The sequence below is a fragment of the Anser brachyrhynchus genome (assembly GCF_964034855.1).
Source record: "Anser brachyrhynchus genome assembly, chromosome: Z".
Lineage (NCBI taxonomy): Eukaryota > Metazoa > Chordata > Aves > Anseriformes > Anatidae > Anser > Anser brachyrhynchus.
Window position 1 is genome coordinate 33,256,805 of NC_137697.1, and position 13,048 is coordinate 33,269,852.

The 13,048-nt window shown below is 40.1% G+C and overlaps 1 long non-coding RNA gene across 2 annotated transcripts in view; it reads left to right on the plus strand.

Moving 5' to 3' along the window:
- Positions 1-12,137, plus strand: part of LOC308185772 — a 48,617-nt gene extending 36,480 nt beyond the window's left edge. The window contains exons 2-3 of one of the 2 annotated variants that reach the window (XR_013943743.1): positions 10,861-10,899; positions 11,194-12,137. This is a non-coding gene — a long non-coding RNA (uncharacterized lncRNA). The remainder of the gene's footprint in view (positions 1-10,860; positions 10,900-11,193) is intronic. The other variant, XR_013943744.1, reaches the window with a different exon arrangement.
- The last annotated feature ends 911 nt before the right edge of the window (positions 12,138-13,048 follow it).

Below are 13,048 nucleotides of genomic sequence, written 5' to 3' on the forward strand. Positions count from 1 at the left end.
TAGGCTAGTGCTCTTAGGAGGAAGTGTATTTCTCATGAAGGTCATGGAATGCCCAGAGTCTATGAGGAACACTGGCAAGAAACCAATGATAAATCTGCAGAATTCTGGGCACCCTCAGGTAATCATACAATGCATGTACTACAAAAACAATGGTGTTTTGTGCTCAGCTTTGGACCTGCAAATGAAGAAACTGCAACTGCTCTGCCTCCCTGGCTGTTCAGGACATTTAATTGAACAGAAATTAGAGAATGAGAGCACTCATAAATGTCCAGCAGAATTTATTGTTGAAAAGAATCATTTTTATAAGGTATATTTAGCATTTCTTACCTAATTGGGCAGAGAAGAAAATACTTGGCAGGGACATGCTTTACATGCTGCATCCACTTAAAGAAGAAGCAAAATATGACTCCTTGGAGGAATCTTCCAAATTATGAGCAGATCAGTAAAGCATCAGGGGGAATGCATTTTCAGTGCATTGCACAGAGGTCAGCACACAGCTCTGGCACTGCCCTCCGTAAAATTTTCAGTCTGAAGCTGAATGCTGACTAATAAGACATAAAAATAACACAGTAATAGTGAGTTAATGGTGCTCCAATATTCCCCATTTATACCTGGTTCCAAATTCCTGGAGACAAAAGAGCAACTTAAAATTGGCCCAGACACCTGACAAATTTAGGGAAAATGGTGAGCATTTTCAAATTTGAAGGGAGTGTTTTGATTTGGATTTGCAATTAGATGAGTCCCACTGCAGATGAGAGAGTTTTCCTGCTAGAAGGCAAGGTCTCACATTTTTAGTAGGCTGGGGACAAAGGAGGGATACATATCAACAAGCTCATTTTATATTGCAGAAGGAATTTCCTGGACATAACAATGAACATAACATTAGTTCAGTTATGACTGGCAGTCAACAAGTGCAAGTGTACACATAACCATCCTTATTTGGTATGTTTTACCATGTGTTCCTAAAGGCATAGGTCACTTCCAACCGAGTACTCTTTATGCAGGACATTAAATTTCCTTCTTTGCTATCTTCATATCTTATCCATGGGTTATTCAGGAGATGCAATATATTTGCAGTTTATCTAATGTAACTTTATCATTATTTTGTGGCAATGTGCATACACAGTCAACAGACAATTTCAGTTATTGTCTCAGAAATAAATTATGTGCTTAAACTAAGAACAAATTCTTGTGGTCATATGTTTTCGCAAGAAAAAAAAAAAAAATAATTTTCAGGAGGAAGCCATTTTGATAAAATTCTCTAGCCCCCATGGTTAAAGTTCTGGTTTTCAAATCCCAGAATGTTTCAATTAAGAAAAAAATAAATAAAACATTAAAAATAAGGTATTTTAAATAATCTTTGTGGGTTTTGAGACCTTTACATGGTATTAAAGAGAAATTATAAAGACAATGAAAATTTTAATTATTTTTTAAGAACTACTGTTTAGGAAAAAAAAAGTCTCAGTGAAAAATAAATGCACCAGCTCTGCATGTGAAACTTAAGGGCATCATTTTTAAAGCATGTGCAGTGGTCTGCAAGCAATAAACAGGCAGAGGCAGTATAGTCAGCTGACAAACTGCAATGGTAGAGCCCAGACAGGGTTGGAAATGGCTAATGCATCATTATTTATGAGTAAATAAACAGTTAGAAACAGGTGGTAAAACATATATTGAAGAAGGTTGCGTTTGAGATTAGTTTATGTGTAGCATGATTTTTGTGGTATGGTGTGATAAGCAAGGAAGACTGAAGTAGCCTTGGGAGGAACCTTTTCCTGTTTCCATGGGATGACAGCTAGAGTCAGAGATGAACCTAAATCACATTTTTTGCTACATCTGAAGAGGTCAGAAGCGTGGAAAATCCTGCAATGCCAAGCTAATTTGAAAAGGCTGCCTGAGTTACTGAATTGCCTAACAATATTGTGTGAAAAAACTAACTAACTAAAAAAATAAATACAAAATCAGTGGCTAGATTGTGAGGCTTTTGCCCAATTTTGGAATTACCTTTTAGATGTATAAGAAATACACTAAAAAATTCTTCAATTCAGTTAAAAACTGAATAAATGGGCTAACCTGGTTATTAGGAGTTGCTTCAGATTGTAATGGGTCAAAATTTGGGTTTTAATTATTCTTTTCCTTTCTCCAACATGAAAGTAAAGTATCCAGTCTCAGTCCCAAAAAATACAGCCCAAACATATCCTTCTATATTTAATGACATCTTAGAAATATAATGTTTTGCTGTGATATATTCCTCTTGTGGCACTTGTGTTCAGTCTAAGCAGGCTTCTTGCGTCTTTTATTCATACTTTTCTTCCAAACCAAACACTAGATATTGCATTGGAGTCCAGTAAAAATCTGCTCATATTAATTTTATGCTTCTTATAGAAAAAAAAAAATCTGATAGACTGGAACCACCGTTACTACTGCCTTTAGTTTTATTATACTGCTGGTAATTAGTCTTGTTACTGCTAAAAATTGTGGCTGTTTGCTGTCTGATGTTCATCTTGATCACATCGGATTATTTGACCATGGCTAGCAGTTAATTGGCAGGCAGGACTGTAGAGTACACAGAGTTAACACAGGAGGTGCAGAATGGATGGAAAGGAAGTCATAAATCCTTGCTGCAGATTGCTTTAGGCACAGAGCCAGCGAGGAGCATTATCTCAAAATGCTAATATGTTCCAGGTCATTTAAGGATGCCGTCGATGACAGTGATGTGTTGGCCAAGACATGGATTAGATGTCCTACTAAGACTCTTTGATGTCTAGGTTCTCTAAATTAACAAAAGCTCTAATTATAACCTAACATGGTTTAAGACTACCCTCTGATAATGGAGTCTGGAAGAAACCTTAGCAGGTCTGGGGACCAGTTTTAACCTGGGTCAGTCCAGGACAATAGTGGCCCTGAGAGCAATGCAGGGCTGGGCACCAAGGAGGCATGCCCGGTTACTTCCAGCTGCCAGGAGGGGCTCTCTGATCTTCGTGCTTAGTAAGAGAGGTGAAGGAGTACAAAAATGTGCTGGGTGAGATGCTGTGAACACACTGCAAGGCTAAACAACACTCCTGTTTGTTTGAACTTAGAGACCTTCAGGAGACACATAAAAAACAAAGAAGCAAGGTAGCACATGCAACCAAGACTCCTTATAGGCTTGGCCAATATTCAGTGTGTTATGTCCAGACTTTCAGATAACCTAAAACCTAAAACTCAACACTGAGAAAGAATATGGGAGGCTTACTGTCATCATAGTTGTAGTAATATTCAAAATTGATACCAAAGACCTTCCAGTTTGGAATAGCATGTTTTCCTGTTGGTATTTTTTGATTACAACAACTTTCATCAATATAGTAGGAGTACTTCTACCTGCACCAATGGAAATGTACTGCAAAATTCTTATTTTGCAGTACGAATTCTTCTTTGCAGTGCAAATTCTTCAATTTGCAAAATTCTTATTTTGCAGAGAATAACTCACTTTATTGCCGAATTTAATATACATTACATACATTTAAAGTCTTTAAGCTTTCGTGGATTAAACAAGATAAAAACTGATCCACTGCATTAGATTTTATAGTAGGAGAGTCAGGTAAAAATCTTGCTGAATACCAGTTCCTGCTTGTGTTGGGGAGCATATCTGAGTCACTCTCCTGACTTAGCTTAAAACGAAGAAATAGAAATATAAAATGATTAACTTTCCTTCTCAGACAAGCCTAAACCATGAAATTAAGAAATTACATCAAAACCCTTTTGATGGATTAATAGCTATGTTAAAACACTGGGAACCTCTCTGCTTTTGTAATAGTCCTGTTTCTCAATAAAGTAAAAAAGAAGAAGCTCACATCTGCAGGGGTTGAGGTCAGGGGATTTCTTTGCAGGGGTGCCACTCCCCAGTGAGTAATTAAAACCCTAAACAAATCTACCTAAACAAACAATAGCTCTGTTATGACAAGAGTCGCCAGATGGTGCTTGGTAATGCAGGTTTACAAGTTGTTTTTGTTTTTTAATGTATAAGCAAGCCTCCTTTGAAGTAAATTTCTGTTGCTGTAAGTGGATTTATGTGGTGGAAAACAGATAGCAGGAGACTTTGATTTCTGCATTATTCTCCTTGTATTTATTCAGTTAGGGGGATAAGATAGATGCTTTGTATATCAACTGAGAATTCCCGGGAGCGAGGGAGGGTCAGGATTGCTCCTGCAGTGTTTAGCTGTCCCTTGTCCAGGTGCACAGCTGCCCACAGGCCAGTACTGCTGTGGTACCAGCTGGTGTGATACCCACATCGTTTGAGTCTCTGTTGTTCCCGAGAAGCATTGCAGGCCCTTGCCATCTGGATCTGCTCAGGAAAGAGACCTGCCGAGACCTGCACCTCATGAAATGCTTTGAGCTCAAAAAGAGCCTTCCTTTTCGAAAAGGAAATGTGATTTAAAACACCAGGGAAGGTCTTGAATTCCCAGCCAGGAGTTCACCACTTTCTCACTGAAGTTCCTATCAGGGACCTGCAAAGGAAAGCACTTCGGGTGCAGACTGCCCAGCACCTGGGTGCCAGGTGGGGTTAGTGGGGTTCCTGGGTGCAGGGTTCCTGCAGCTCCCCAGTCCTGCTCCACGGGGGCTTACATCTGGGGAGTCTTCCTCCTCCTGACCCCTCCTCCTGATCCTCCACCTTCTCATCTCAACAGTTCATCTCAATTTTTCTTCCTCATCCTTTGAAAAATATCAGAATTAATCAGAACAGAAATTCTGCATTTTGATTAGTTCTCCTCAGAAAATGTGAAGGGTCTCATGCTTTCATTAAACAGATCTGTCTGTCTCTGCTCTGCAGAATTTAAACCACAGGTAAAATGGCTTCTTTGAACTCAAACAGAATATAATGGCAAAACTGATAATAATGGCCTAGTCCCTCAACTTTCTATCTGAAGCAACTGATCCAGGAAAAAATATCGTGGTTTTATTGCAGAGATCACAAAATCAGAAACTATCAAAGCGCTTCCTGATCTGTGAAGATTAACTTAGTTCTACAGTGCTAAATCCTGGTTCATCTCAAACCTTTTGCTTACAGAAAAAGTCAGGAGTGCATGCCATGTGTTTGGATTGTTTTATGGAGTTTGAGATATCCAGATGCAGAGGGAAACACGAGCTGGAGATATAACTGGGCTGCACTGCATTAGTTGCTAACCCATTGACAAGTAACATCCTTGAAGCTCATCATTTATACAGGACTCAGATCTGTCACTGATTGTAACTGAACTATTCTATAAACACAGCCATGGCAAAATATTTGGGACAAATATTTGACATGATGGTGAAGTACATGGCGATCATGTGGTATCACCTCATTAAACTACTGTTCTGTGATCAGCTCCATCTGCCTGTCACAATGGTGTTTCCTATCACAAGCACTTCATTTTTAAGCTGTGTTTTTCTGATGAGGCCATACAGATCCGAACTTGGAATGAATTTAAAGATTAACCCATATAAGGTCAATGTGCAAATTTATTCTCCTCTGACTTGTCATCTGCTCTAGCTACCAAGATCACCAGTAATTTTGAGAAACTCTATAAAGGCATTCCTTGATTTCACAGGCTTATGGTTTGTTCTTATCCTGTCAGGGATCCAGAAGAATGAGGGTGTTTGATTGCTCATGGACCTCAAAGGTGCCATCAGGTCTCAAGGAGAGTATTTGCTTCCCCTTGCCTGATGACTAGGTCATCAGATGCTGGTACACTTGGAGGACAGACCCACATATATCCACTTTTGAACTGTGTAGTTTCATTCCAAATATAAAACACTTATTAGTAAGGATGTGCAGTTAACAATTATAGAAATAGAAGTTTGAAAGACGTGGGAGGAAATCAGAATAGAGCAGTAATGAGAAAATAACACAGAATGTAAAACTATAAAGTACAATAAATGGTAAATTAACAGAGGTAATTAGAGACAGGTTGACAAGGCTCAGCTCCTTTGATAGGGAGCCAAAGTCTTCCACATGAATTGTTACTATACATTGCTTATCTAAGGCCTCACGTACTGTTTCTTAATTGCACTATCTACAGCATGACTGATGCATAACTAATAACTTGATAGAGTCATTGTGAGAGGTTCAGAAGTTGCAGCTGGACTTTCGGGGGATTCAAGTTCAGTGAGACAGAGAGATTATCCTGTAGACTAGGAGGCTCCCCAGAAATCCCACTGTTCTCTGCATCTCTGTCTCCTCCTGCTAGGCATCTGGTAATGCACAGCAGGGTTTTCCAGAGCTGAGCAGAAACAAGCTTTCAGCAGCACAGACCTGCATTAGCAGTGACAGGTATCAGAGCAGTGGGAGCTTCATGATCTCTGGAAGGAAGTTGGCATCAGCTTTGGACCCAACAGAGCAATGAGGAAAGCACTGGTGTCCCTTACTATCTGGGCAGGCTGTGAAGTGGGAGGGCACTGGTGGAGGAGAGCCACTGCCATATACTTGCTGGGACTGTAGTTAGGGTCCCGGGGCACGGAAGATTGTTGCACCTCTAAACACACCATCTCAACTGACCCGCAGTTACTGGCCTTCAGCAACAACTCCCAACAGAAAAAAATAAATAAAACAAAAGAGCAAAAGTGTAATCAACACAGTGTAGCAGCTACAATCATGGTGGCTTTAGCTGGGAGGAGAGAAAGTGTAAGGTATGAGAGTTTCAGTCCTCCCAAGGATCCTGAGGCCTGGTGAGTGGAGAGACACAGCAGTAGGTGATGAGAGTTCAGTTACACAGAGCTGGGAACAGGAGTCAGCTCTGAGTCAGGGTTTGAGTAATAGGCTCATTTATTTCAGAGCAGGACCCCTGGGAGACTGGACTAAGTCCAGCCTTTGTTATGGCCATTGGCATCAGAGAGGTAACAGAGCTGTGTCAATGTAAGAGAAATGTTGTAACTCGACTTCTTCCATGTATTACATTTCTGAATTTTCACTTGCTGTAAACTCAAGGCAGTTGTGTAAGAGTAACACGTGTATGGATGTGTCTATCTACCACAGAGTCATGCCTGTTTGCTCATAATGATAGTGCTGCTGAAAAATAAGCTCTGATAGTCATGAAATGAAGAAAGAATATGCCATGCCTTCTCAGAGCCTGACAAGGTGGCTTTCTTTACTGTTTAAACATCATCATGCAATGTGTTTCCCACAGTGTCTAGGGGAACCCCACCAATTTATCTGAACTGTCTTCATGCTACTACTTTGAAGGTGTCTTTCTTTGTCATGAAGTCTCTTGGCATTTAGACAACAGTTGGCAGGCTCCAGAAGTTCCAAAGAGGTCATGCTCTTTTCAAACCCTACCTTATGTTCTCATCCACACACACACAAAAATATAACAATATATCCTGCTGTAAAGACCAGTTGCTGTTATTTCCTTCCACCCCTCATCTGCCTGTCCAAGTCTCCTAGCACCTCAATCCAAAGATTGTGTCCAGTGCTATAAATGATTGTATGAGATCAATCAGTTACTCACCTGATCTCAGCCTATGGCCCTTGAGCACCACAAACAAGCTCAATTTCCACTTATTGAAGCCGAGTTGTATTTGGTATAAAGTCTCAGTATTGTTGGGTTTACAAAGAGGTTTGAAGTGAGCTTGTCTTTGATCTGAAGGGGTTGAGACCTTTTTTCAATGCCAACCACAGGGTGTCTTTCCACAGCTGATTCTGAGTGCTGCAGAAAGAGGATCCGTGAACAGAGTTGGGCTGACTGGCTGAAAAAGCTGTTTATACCTTTCCTGCAGAGGCAGACTGAAGAAGCCAATGTGATGGCACAGCATAGAGTGTTTATTAAGTAAAAACTTTGTTTTCATAGGCTCCTAATTTTTATACTTTAAAAAGCTGCAGAATGAAACCACACTGTTCTAGCAAGGCAACAACTAAATTTAACATGCTGTTGGGTTCACTGGGGTGCTCAGATGGATGATACAATCTCACATGCAGGCTTAGCTGCCTTGTTTGCCAGCACTGAACAGGAGGGAAGCACTTTTCCCTTTGCTAATGATTTGAGAGTGTAGCTTGTTCATATTTTAAGTCACACTAGCCTAAAGGCATCCCTTTACCTCTCTGCCTCAGGCAGTGATAGCCGCAGCTGTAACTCACTTTTGTCCTCAAATGTCACTTAAACTGAGTACTTAATAGGATGCCTTTTCTACTATTACTGTTATTATTACCGTTCTTTCAGCAACTGTGGCTCTTTTTAGCTCAGGGCTGTAGTGTCAATGAGAATCCATTTTCCCTGGCACAAAATTATTGAATGTCACTGTGTTAAGTCTTATTCTAATCAAATAATAAGACATATAATTAGGAAATTATGGCATTGCTTAAGTGTCCCCAGTTCTTTGATCAAAAGGTCTAATTTAATTTGAAAACATGTGGCTGGGCTGATGTCTGGGCCAATCAGTCTAGACTTGAGCAATGTGTGTGGGCCAGATGGAGAGTTTGGCTGCTCTCTTCACTGAAGTCACAACCCTCCTTTTAAAATTCTCGAAGTGCTGGAAGTGCATGTATGGGAGGTGTTTTGGTCTCATTTATTTGTTTTAAACTGAAGACAGCAGCCAGCTTACCTCTGTTTGTGGGACTCAGTCAGCTTTTGCCTGCTTTATCTGATAGGAGAAGACGTGCTTTGAAATACAGACTCTCCTCCCCAAAAGCAATGAAGCTTCAAAAATGAAATGTGAGGAATTAAAAGCTTCTGGGATCTGAGACCTTGGATGCTTGCCCCTGTGATGTGACTGCTTGGCATTGTGGAGCCTCTGTGTGGCCTAGTGCACACCAGGATGCACCAGGAGCATGGGACAGCAGCTCCAGAAAGCCCCCACACATGCTGATGGCTTTTCTGCTTTGCTACAGTGCTGGTCCCAGAACCCCACACATCAGGTGTCAAACTGAAGGGCAGGGATGGGAATGACAAAGCTGCCTTGTGTCCTCTTCACTTACACATCTGCTTAGTGTGTCTCCCAGCCTCCAGGAGCTAACCTTAATGCCCTGCCAACGTGACAATGGAGTCTGTGTGGGCAGGTGACACTAGACCTTCTGAGGACCATGAATGCTCGTCGTGCATCTTCACCACAATAATTACTGGCACAGAGAAGAGGCACTAATTCTCTGGACCATCCCTCTCTGAGCAATTTTGAGGAAGTCAGAAGGGGGATATATTCATGTGCCAATAGCTGAGTTATATGTGCCAGGAACCATGGCCCTACCCCAACCCCACCGCATGCTGTGGTCCATCCTGATCATGGATGTCCCTTCTTACTTCAGCTTTCTTTCTCCTTTGGGCTGGGAGAAGAAGGTGTTTAAAAGAAATTCACATGGAGGAAAAAATGAGCAATGTTTTTCTTTGGCTTATTTTTAATAACAGTAAAATTGAGTAGTGGCTGTGTCGATATGAAATATCAGAATACCAGCTTGGTATCTGCTTTATTAAATAGCTTGTGTGTGGGCAGAGTATATGTAATTTTTAGTGTTTTTTAATAATTCTCTTTTTATTAAATTTTTCAAGTACAACAAGATGTGTTATGACGTTACCATTTTCAAATAATGATAGGCTGTTTCCCTTGGGAATTAGTGGTTTACAAAGTCCTTGAGCTAATACTTGTTACATTTTCATAATTACCCCCCTGTCCCATATTCTTTGACATTCCTACTTTCTATTACCTTTAGACGGAGTCTTAGATATACAAGTAATATAGGGTGGAACCCATAATAACAGTGAATAAACTGAGCTAACTCTTATCTTAGCTACAGCTGTATGCACCATTGAAACCGAGTCTCCAAGATGCACTTAACTTAATATTGGACCATATGTTTAGTGAGCATAGGAAAAGGTTTTTTGCTTAAGTTAAAGACAAACCAATAAACTAGCAAGAAAAATAAAAATGCTTCATGAGTAGTATACCACAGTAGCAGTATACTACAGTATACTGTAGTGTTGATATCACAAATATCACTCAATTTGGCTGTGGCTGTATCAACCCCTCTTAGAGCCCATTGCATGGATTTGAGACAAAGAGATTTTTCTTAAGATCAAGCTTTCCATGACCTAGTTAAATAACTCCTGAAACTGAACCTTAGTGCATCTTCTGCATATAGTGCTCTGCGTCTTCTGACTTAGAAATGGATTTAAATCTCAGCACTTTTGTTCAAGACCATAGTCTCAATGAGGGGAAATTTACATCTATTTTGATCTTCAGCCACTCTGGCAGGTTTACACTTATGGCAGTAGCTATAAGTAGGCAAAGGAGGACACATTGGCCAAACCTATAGAGAGCAACACCAAGAAATCCATCCTCACACAATCCCTGCACAATCCCTGCCAGGGTTAGAGATAAGGGCTTTTCTGAAATCTCTCAAGAAATTTCTGGTTCTAGAAGATCCCATTTTCTCTAGCTAGTCACCGACTCCCTCTTATCCACCTTAACAGTGGTTTAATTATTTAGTTTATTTGAAACCCATTTAGCAGAAAATTTCATTCTTCTGTAGTCTCTTCAGAAAAACTCTTCTTTGCTGCTTCAGTTCTGAGGCACCAATTTACTCCAAGTCAGATCACAAGATACAAACACCTGCAAACTTCTCACTCTTACCATGACAAGGCTGTGGCCTATTCTGCTTGATAGAAATTGCACACAGAGAAACAAGGCTACGCAACTGTATGATTCTATGACTCTGTGATTCCATAAGGCCACTCAAAGTCAATTTATTTCAATTGTGTTCTCATGTTTTCCATAAAATGGTAATATGACGGTTTTATTCTTCATAATGTATCTTTTATAAAGCTATAAGTGTTGTAGGCTAGGGAAATACTATTCTTTGAGTTACGTTTAGCTAATTCTGTATTAGATTTATTGTATATCTTCTTGTCTATTTCACAGAGAGATGTTTGGACTACTTGAAGAGGACATAGTCCATAGGTAAGAGAACACACTCACTTGAATACACTCAAATATATAAACATGTTGTGGCTGACAACAGTCATTCTGCAGAATATTATGAAACTGAGGAATTTTTCTTTCATAAATGTCAGTACAATAAATTCTTGGTAGAAAAAACAATATGATAAATTACAGTTCATCGGTCATCATTATTTCAGACAGTTGCCACCACCTTAAAATCTACTGTGTTGCTTAGAAAGCAAGCAGGAAATTTTCCTTACGAACAGTGCATGTTCAGAGATATAACACTTTCTGTTGAAAATATTTCCTGAGACAGCGAGATGGAAAAAAAAAGAAATCTGAAGTCAGTGCAACCTCTTTATACAGAACTAGATGGAAGATTCCCTTTCTGCAGCTTGGAAGAGAGCCATAGACCCACAGACCCCCCTACCACTTCTCCGGTGGGTGCAGTTGCCTGCCCTATGACTACAAGTGAAGTTGTTCTGATTGTCCCTGGCATCTTCTGAAGAGCGGTGGTGTTCAAGTGTATCCAACAGTGGACAAGCTTCAATGTGACAAACTTATCTGGAAAGCCGAGGACACTGATTTTAAACTTTGGACCAAACTGATATCCTGCTTCTTGAAGTAAAACCTGTACTGCAGAAATTTTTCCATGTGGCGCTTAGTACAGTGAGGCATATGAAGGGAAAGCTCTCAGCCATCTTCCTAACAAACCCAGCTGTGCTGCCTGCACTGGACGGAGATGGTATTTCTTCGGAGACCACATTCGAGGGTGCAGGAGCCCTTTCTTCACATCAGCAGTTCTCCCTTTTCCATTCTGTTGTTGAATACAGCCCTTACCCCTGCAGTTTCAGCATATCCAGCCTCTTCTAGCCATGGCTATAAAGGGTTTACTCACTGAAACACCCCCAGCACCTGAGGAAGTTGAAGATACCATTGGTATGAGAGTAAATGTTCCCAAGCACACAGTGGAGCATAGTGTGCAGGAGGCAGAGTAGTCTGAGTGGCTCTTGTAGCTCTATCTGTGCCCAGCAAATATGTCTGTACACCAGGGAACTAGAGTTACCAAGGTTAACTGAGATGCCTTGGTGGTTAAGGCATTCATTTCAGAGCTGGAAAGTGATGCAGAGTGAGTGCCAAACCAATCGGAAACATGCCATGCCCATGTTGAAAACTTGAGCTTTCATTTCCAAATGTATTCCTAATACTGTGGGAAAATAAATAAATAAAAAATAAATAAAAAAAAAAAACAGAAATCATGTAAATGTTGAGTTTTCCTTACTTTTCTCCTTACCCTTGAGCTTCAGCTTTTGAAGTAATCCAGTAGTTTATTTACACACCCCTGGTCAAATGCAGGAGCTTTACTATGCCGTACAGTTCCTTGTGCTGAGGCGAAACATATATATATATATATATTTTTTCTTACTGCTTTATTTAACATTGGTGGTGCTCAAACTGCATTTTTTTTTTTTACAGCCAAATGAGCTCAGCAGACCCTTAAAAGACAACCTGTAATAATAGAATAAACATAATGCTGCTCAGTTCCAGGATTTCATTGCTGCTGAACTGAAATAAGCAATTGCTTCTGAGCAACAGAGGAAGACAAAATTGCAGAGGACATGACTCTAAAAACAGTAATAAACAAAGTTGTGATAATGAACCAATATCTGCATTGACCTGGCATAGTTCACAGGGGTCTGAGAACTTTCTAAGGACATTGCCAGTGTTGCAAAGTCTGGACACTACAGTTTTTAAGTAAAATTAGCTCAGGATTATATCTCCCAAAGTCAGAACAGTCTCAGATATATGAAAAACATCTCAAAAAATGCATAGCTATTGGCTTATTAGAAAAAGCTGTAATTCAAACCAGAGGCAATATAAGCTAATATCATCAACTCTGAAAGCGCAATTCAGGAGACTACAGAAAGTAAATTGCAAGAAGGATTCCTGAGAGTGTATTTTAGTTCTTGCTTTTCAGTTGAGAGCAAAGATTATTATTATTACTGTATTGGCATTTGTGAGGAAATCATGCAACAAGGACAGATTATTGCATGGGGAGATAAGGGAGACAATGTCTTGAAAAGTGTAGTGATGACAAATCCAGATTACAAGGAATTAATCAAAATCTTGGAGATTGGCAGAAAATGAACACATTACTGACATTTTC